This window comes from Girardinichthys multiradiatus, chromosome 3 (genome assembly GCF_021462225.1).
Source record: "Girardinichthys multiradiatus isolate DD_20200921_A chromosome 3, DD_fGirMul_XY1, whole genome shotgun sequence".
NCBI lineage: Eukaryota > Metazoa > Chordata > Actinopteri > Cyprinodontiformes > Goodeidae > Girardinichthys > Girardinichthys multiradiatus.
In genome coordinates, this window is record NC_061796.1 from 15,169,113 (window position 1) to 15,175,553 (window position 6,441).

The following is a 6,441-nucleotide window of genomic DNA, read 5'->3' on the forward strand; positions in this document are numbered from 1 at the left end:
ACCAGGGCTATATCATGAAGAAAAGCCTGGTCCGAGAAATGTTTGAAATGTTTTATGACAATTCGACTCTGACTTTGTCAAAGAGTCTTTGACTGTCATTTTAGTATCCCTTTCACATGAAATGCAACAATGATTGCTGATGTTGTTTGGGAATACTCCTTTAGATGTATACAGGTCCTTCTCAAAAAATTAGCATATTGTGATAAAGTTTATTATTTTCTATAATGTAATGATGAAAATTTAATATTCATATATTTTAGATTCATTGCACACTAACTGAAATATTTCAGGTCCTTTATTGTCTTAATACGGATGATTTTGGCATACAGCTCATGAAAACCCAAAATTCCTATCTCACAAAATTAGCATATTTCATCCGACCAATAAAAGAAAAGTGTTTTTAATACAAAAACGTCAACCTTCAAATAATCATGTACAGTTATGCACTCAATACTTGGTCGGGAATCCTTTTGCAGAAATGACTGGTTCAATGCGGCGTGGCATGGAGGCAATCAGCCTGTGGCACTGCTGAGGTCTTATGGAGGTCCAGGATGCTTCGATAGCGGCCTTTAGCTCATCCAGAGTGTTGGGTCTTGTGTCTCTCAACGTTCTCTTCACAATATCCCACAGATTCTCTATGGGGTTCAGGTCAGGAGAGTTGGCAGGCCAATTGAGCACAGTGATACCATGGTCAGTAAACCATTTACCAGTGGTTTTGGCACTGTGAGCAGGTGCCAGGTCGTGCTGAAAAATGAAATCTTCATCTCCATAAAGCTTTTCAGCAGATGGAAGCATGAAGTGCTCCAAAATCTCCTGATAGCTAGCTGCATTGACCCTGCCCTTGATAAAACACAGTGGACCAACACCAGCAGCTGACACGGCACCCCAGACCATCACTGACTGTGGGTACTTGACACTGGACTTCTGGCATTTTGGCATTTCCTTCTCCCCAGTCTTCCTCCAGACTCTGGCACCTTGATTTCCGAATGACATGCAGAATTTGCTTTCATCCGAAAAAAGTACTTTGGACCACTGAGCCACAGTCCAGTGCTGCTTCTCTGTAGCCCAGGTCTGGGGAATACGGCACCTGTAGCCCATTTCCTGCACACGCCTGTGCACGGTGGCTCTGGATGTTTCTACTCCAGACTCAGTCCACTGCTTCCGCAGGTCCCCCAAGGTCTGGAATCGGCCCTTCTCCACAATCTTCCTCAGGGTCCGGTCACCTCTTCTCGTTATGCAGCGGTTCTGCCACACTTTTTCCTTCCCACAGACTTCCCACTGAGGTGCCTTGATACAGCACTCTGGAAACAGCCTATTCGTTCAGAAATTTCTTTCTGTGTCTTACCCTCTTGCTTGAGGGTGTCAATAGTGGCCTCCTGGACAGCAGTCAGGTCGGCAGTCTTACCCATGATTGGGGTTTTGAGTGATGAACCAGGCTGGGAGTTTTAAAGGCCTCAGGAATCTTTTGCAGGTGTTTAGAGTTAACTCGTTGATTCAGATGATTAGGTTCATAGCTCGTTTAGAGACCCTTTTAATGATATGCTAATTTTGTGAGATAGGAATTTTGGATTTTCATGAGCTGTATGCCAAAATCATCCGTATTAAGACAATAAAAGACCTGAAATATTTCAGTTAGTGTGCAATGAATCTAAAATATATGAATGTTAAATTTTCATCATGACATTATGGAAAATAATGAACTTTATCACAATATGCTAATTTTTTGAGAAGGACCTGTACTTATGAAGAGTATTTGTTAAAATAATATCAATAATAGTATCATTGCTTGAATTACTTAAGTTGATCTTAGTGGGGTTATCAATAAGCTGTGTCACATGACTGCTTAAAGATTGTGGGCTTCTCATTGAACCAGTCTAGATTCAAGTACCCCATTAAAACCAACTCATGAGACAGATATATGGATAAAAGGTCTGATAGATTTGAAACAGAATCTGCAGATGCTGAGGGAGGTCTGTAGCATCCAATTATTGTGATCAGGGAGTTAATCAGAAGTATTTGCACAGCCAAACAAATTAATTGTTTAGGAATAGATATAGAATGCAAAAGTGATCCTTGCAAATGCATACATGGCAACATCTCCAGCTCTGCCTTTTCTAGCTGCTCGAAAGACATTAGACAGACAGACATGTGTCCAGAATTTTAGAGCTTCAAACTATAAAACTCTAATTTTGGGTGAAATTAAAACTCATGCCACTATACCTTAAAACAGCATTATTTTTCTCATGAAAATAAAGTCTAGCTGCAGTTAACATGTGATTTCGTCTGATAAAGTAAGTGGATATTACTATTATTTTGGGCCCCAGACATGAATCAGTGCTTTAACCTTGACATTCTGAATTAATGTTTGAAACTCTAATTTTGAAGTGGGCAAGGAACTAGTTATTTTGTTTCTTGGCTGTACTGATAGCAGAAAAAGACTGCTTGTCAGCAACACTGAGTTTCAAAAGAACTGAAGAAACCATTGAGAAAATTATTTTTGTGGCAGCATTGTGGGTACTCAAAAGAAAAAAAAAAGTTGCCATGGTGACAGATAAGATACAAATAATTTGTTACCACTGTGAGAATACCGAACCTGGCTAACCGTTAGCTACCAATGATTCTAAAGCTGGCATCTTTACTGTTTTTTAATAACTCTATGCTGCATTTGATCACCTTTGCTTCAAAATTTAAAACACTTCTTTGCTCAAGCTGAACTAGATAATTCTACTGAAAACTTTCAAACACAGTTTGACATTTATGAAACCTTTATTTGATTTATAAAAACATGAAAACGGACCAACAGGTCAAGTCCACCTTAGAATTACAAACACTAAAAAATAATATATGGGATAGTCAAACCTGAGATGGAATATTCTGTATTCTTTTTAACACCATTTGGGATAGGAAAACCTTTTACTCTATTTGTAAAAACAACAACAAAAAGGTTTGTTTTTTGTTGCTTTTCTCCAAAACAGTTATAATTTCATTTCATTTTCTTCTCGTGAACCTGATATCATGTTGCACCCCTCCTGAGAATTTTTCTAAAGGAATGTTTTTCACAGCTTAGCTTGTGCAGAGTCAAAATATTTCACACTGACTGAGCGCACACACATGGGCACACAATGAGCCCCAAAATGACCTATCTGTGACCTGCAACTGTCGATCAGCACAAATTTGTTAAGCGATGAAGCATGTAGGGGCGTCCCGTCAGAGCAGGGGCTCAACATCGCTCCCATCTCTTCTATCCACATGGAGGGTGTGATTGCGACTATCTCGCTGTGAGTGACGCATAGTAAAAAGATTGTATGGAGAAGAAGCAAGGCAGAGTCAAGATAAGCAGTGTATGGAAGTGGAGCAGTGCCATCATCAAATTGTGTGATGGAGGTTAATCACATTTGGCAGGTTTTTTTTTCTTTAAAGGAGCTCTGTTCATGCCAGCATATTTTTATTCCTTCTGCACTCTCATTTCACATGGGCTGCAGATGCCTTAATTGTGCTCGCTCTTCAAGGCAGCCTTTTTCACTTGCTCTTGATAAGTCTTTGATATTCTGTGCTTCACTAATTGTAGTCGCTGCAGTACATCTATCTTTTTTCAATTTCCTGATAATTAGCCTCTAACTCTTTCATCTGTCTTTTCAAGTGCACTAAATCTCCTTCTCTAATGAAAGTTACACTGAACTCAACAAGGTTGACGGCTGGTAAAGTAAAAGAGAAAAAAAACCACACACCACTTATTTTTCTCTCTGGCATTTCTCTTCCTCTGTCCCAGTCTTTCTGGCTGTGGGCAGACCCTGTCCTTAGGTGTGTGTGTTTTTCTTTTTTTTTTTTCTATTTTCAGAACGTTACAATATTCCAACAAAAAAGAATACAGGTGCCATTTAATAAGAACATGCTTCAAAATGGCTATGGTTTAATGACTGCGAGATGTGAAGCTAGCATAGAGAAACCCGGAGTGATTCGTTTAAAAAGATCAAAACACTCAGAAATCACTCAGAGCCACCGTTGCTCTCCCAGAATACCACAGTCATTTCAGGACACTTGACATAATGAACCAGATTGGTGAAACATTTCTAGGAGGGGGGGTGGGACTAGAAAACTGTTAAGATATCAGCACAGCATTATTTGAGTTACAGTCCTTTGCTAAAAGTATTTACAGCCCTTTTTTCAGATGTCATGTTACAATCCCAGACTTATGACTAATTGGGAACCTTATCAAGGCAATTGGTTGTATAAAATTTTATTTAGCGATATCAGAGTAACTTTTCAGAATGTTGCAGTTCCAAAATTAGTTGAATTTTTCGTTGTACCTTTTATCACGATTTAAAATCCTTTTGAACGAGAAGTCAGAGTGAAGTGAGATCTGCCTGTATGAAGCACAGAGTAACACAATCTTGCCCCTCCCACACCTTGTTCTGCACACTGCTAGTCAGCTGTCTGAATCAAGGCCACTATACTTTTCCCTCACTTATAAAGAAAGAAACTGGCTGGAAATGTTTTATGTCACAAAAAAACAAAAAACAAAATGGCAGATCTTTCATGAATGGCACCCCGGGCGAACCCCAACATTAGGCCCCTTCAAAGTTTTGCAATTTCTGCAAAATAATTATGTCCAGACTTCACCTGTATATTTATTGTGAATATCATACCGACCTATGCCTAAAACCGATTACCTTCCACTTCACAATTACTTGGCACTTTGTGTTGGCCTATGATATAAAATTGCAATACAATAGCTTGCAATTTATCATGACAGCATGTGGAAATGTTTAAGGCGCATGGACATACTGCAGAACTCACCCGCAAGTCCCTCTTTTTCAAAGATATTTTCTCCTTGAACAGCGAAAGCATTGGAAAATACAGCAGAATTTGTTTGAAGTATACGGATTGCTGCTCCGATGGTTCCCATGATGTAAATGTGTCGTTGACAGGTTTACTGAGAGTAAAGGCAAATCCAGCAACGGAGAGGAGCAGAGAGTAGGAGAAGGGAAAAAACAGGCATCAAAATTGATTTTTCAATCATGCTTGCTGTTTCAAGAGGGTGTCACATGTTCTAATGACCTCATCCTTCTTGTAGTGATGTGAGTTATTTCACACCGGGCAATTTTAAGCCAAGAAGGGTAAGGTGGTGGTGAGGTGGAGGGGGGGTTTAGTGCTAAGTAGGGCTCAAAGCAGTGAGGAGTTGTAAAGAAGAGGCGGTGTGGGCTAAGGGAATGGTTAACAGGGTCATTTAGATTGGATGGGAGATCGATACTGAGAGGTAGAGAGGAGGTGCATCTCTGTCACTGTGATGTGTGGCTTTGGTGTGATTGTTCTGCAGATTACGTAAAAGGAGGGGAAAAAGAAAAAGGAGGTGCTGTCTGCATGTGTGTGTGGGGGGAAACAAGCATGTCAGCTTCCTCTAGTGATTTAAAACACATTTATAGTTTTTTTTTTTCTTTGATATTCTGTCCCTGAAAAGAGAGAAATAAAATGGATTGTGCTTAATATCAAACTTGTCTGTTCATTTTTTATAAAACTTGGCACTGAGATTGTTGCTGGCAGCTAATCTTTTCAGATGTGCAACAGATCCTTTATTTCAATTTTTAACAAGGCTTGTAAATAAACTTTTTGAGTTTGTGTTGCTCAGTTAGAGTGAGAGCAGTGTGAGAACGCTGATAATGCTCAAGTGGAAAGCTTCAGGTATAATCTCAGCACGTATCCGCTTGCAGAGCTCCTGGATCCTTTTATTACTGCACCAGGTCTGAGTGTTTGATGTCATGCTAATCTGCTCTCTTGTTACTGTGTCTGTTTGTGCATGTGTGTGTGCATGTGTGGGACACATACACAAGTGTGTCCTCCGGTGCTGCCTAGAGCATTTCCTGCAGCTTGTTGCGGGTCTTTCCATCTAACACGGAAAGCCGGGAGGTGGATTTCACTATCGCATCGTCAACAGAAAGGGAGAAAAATTATGAAGACATGACAGAAGGATTGTAACATTTCAGTCCTGAAAGTGTTGGATGATGTTTTTTAGTGTTGTATGAATTCCATCAGTTTCTTCTACTATCTTAAGTAAATAATTTTCCTTCAGATTTGCATGTTCTGCACAATGGTGCTAAATTGCACATTTGAATGAGTAGAGCTTCAGTAATGAGGCCTTTTCAGGGGTGAACTGGAACTAAGGCATTTCCTTGAGGACAACATATCACAGAGGCACATTTTTGTTGAACAGACAAAGAAAAGAGGACAATGCTTTTGGTCTACACAGTGTGAAATTGTGGTTTAAAGAAGACATCCATATGAAGACCTCAACTGATGTCTAGATGTAACTGAAGAGGTATTGGGGCTGATCAAATAGGCTAACAAACGCCTGACTTTTTACGTCTTTGTTGAGGCTAAATCTGGACGGGGTCTTTGGGCTGAAAGCATAATTTTTTGGGCAGTGTATGGAAGGATCGTTAAAAG